Raw genomic sequence first — 1,584 nt, forward strand, 5'->3', positions numbered from 1 at the left:
TTTAGCTCACCCCCCCCTTTTTCTTTTTTTTTTTCTTTTTTTTCCCTTTTTTTAGCTCACCCCCCCCTTTTTTCTTTTTTTTTTCCCCTTTTTTTAGCTCACCCCCCCCCCTTTTTCTTTTTCTTTTCTTTTTTTTCCCTTTTTTTAGCTCACCCCCCCCTTTTTTCTTTTTTTTTTTTCCCTTTTTTTAGCTCACCCCCCCCCCTTTTTCTTTTTCTTTTCTTTTTTTTCCCTTTATTTAGCTCACACCCCCGCCCTTTTTTCTTTTTTTTCTTTTTTTCCCCTTTTTTTAGCTCACCCCCCCCTTTTTCTTTTTTTTTTCTTTTTATTTCCCTTTTTTTAGCTCACCCCCCCCTTTCCTTTTTTTTTCTTTTTTTTTCCCCTTTTTTTAGCTCACCACCCCCTTTTTTCTTTTTTTTTTTTCTTTTTTTCCCCTTTTTTTAGCTCACCCCCCCCTTTTTCTTTTTTTTTTTTTTTTTTCCCTTTTTTTAGCTCACCCCCCCCCCTTTTTTTTTTCCCTTTTTTTAGCTCACCCCCCCCTTTTTTCTTTTTTTTTTCCTTCATTTTTCCTTTTTTTTCATTGTATTTTTTCCCTTATTGTTTTTTTTTTCCTTTTCTCTTTTTTCCCCTTTTTTTTCCTTACCCCCCCCTCTTTTTCCCCCATTTATTTATTTATTTATTTACGCGTTTAGTTTTGATTTATCGCTTCTTCCCGCCCCCCCCCCCATCTTTTACGTCTTTATTGTTTTTATTATCATTATATGATTATTCCGTTACCACGAAACGCTACGATCTTTCTGTGCATTTTAAAATCTTCTTCTCTTTTCTTTGACTGACTTGCGGCTTCTTTCCTTTTCTCTTTTTTTTTTTTTTTTCTCGTCGCTCGTCCGCGCGCGCCAGCGCGTGAGTAGGCCCGGCCCGGCTCGGCGCGCCCTCTGTCGCGAAGAAAGGGGTCTCTGGCGAGGCGAGGGGGTCCGTGACGGGGTTGCGGGTAGGACCTGGCTGCCGGTACCGGCCCGAGCTTCCCGCTCCGCGTCCGTCCTCCGCCCTTCTCCCCAGTTCCCCCCCCCGCCCTCCCCCATCCCCTCCCACCACCACCACCACGGGCCGCGCGAGCCAGAACCCGACCCGTACCCGAAAGCGGCCCGCCTAGCCCTGACCCCCCAGGCCTCGCCCTTAACCCCATCACCCTCTCCCGGACGCGTCTCGCCTGCCCGGCCCGCGTGGCTTTTGTTTTGTTTTGTTTTTTTTCGCGGGGGTTTTTTGTTTGGTCGGTTGGTCGCTCGCCTGCTTGTTTGTTTGTCTGGTCCGCCCGGCTCCCAGCGACCGCAGTTGCAAAGCGGCGGAAGCTAGAGGCTGCCGGCGGGGCGGCTGGACTCGGCTAAGCCGGCGAGAGCTTCCCGTTGCGGAAGGGGGGGGGGGGGGGGGGGGGGGCCTCCGGTCTGAGGCGGGTGCGGCGGGGCCTTGACGATCGCTAGGCTCAGGTCTAGCCGCCGTGCTTGGAATGCCCTTCCTTGGCAGGAAGCAGAGGGTGGTTTCAGTGAGTGAGCGAGCGAGCGAGCGGAGGCGGCAGCAGCTCGCCCG

The sequence above is a fragment of the Excalfactoria chinensis genome, unplaced genomic scaffold (assembly GCF_039878825.1).
Source record: "Excalfactoria chinensis isolate bCotChi1 unplaced genomic scaffold, bCotChi1.hap2 Scaffold_397, whole genome shotgun sequence".
In the NCBI taxonomy this organism is placed as follows: domain Eukaryota; kingdom Metazoa; phylum Chordata; class Aves; order Galliformes; family Phasianidae; genus Excalfactoria; species Excalfactoria chinensis.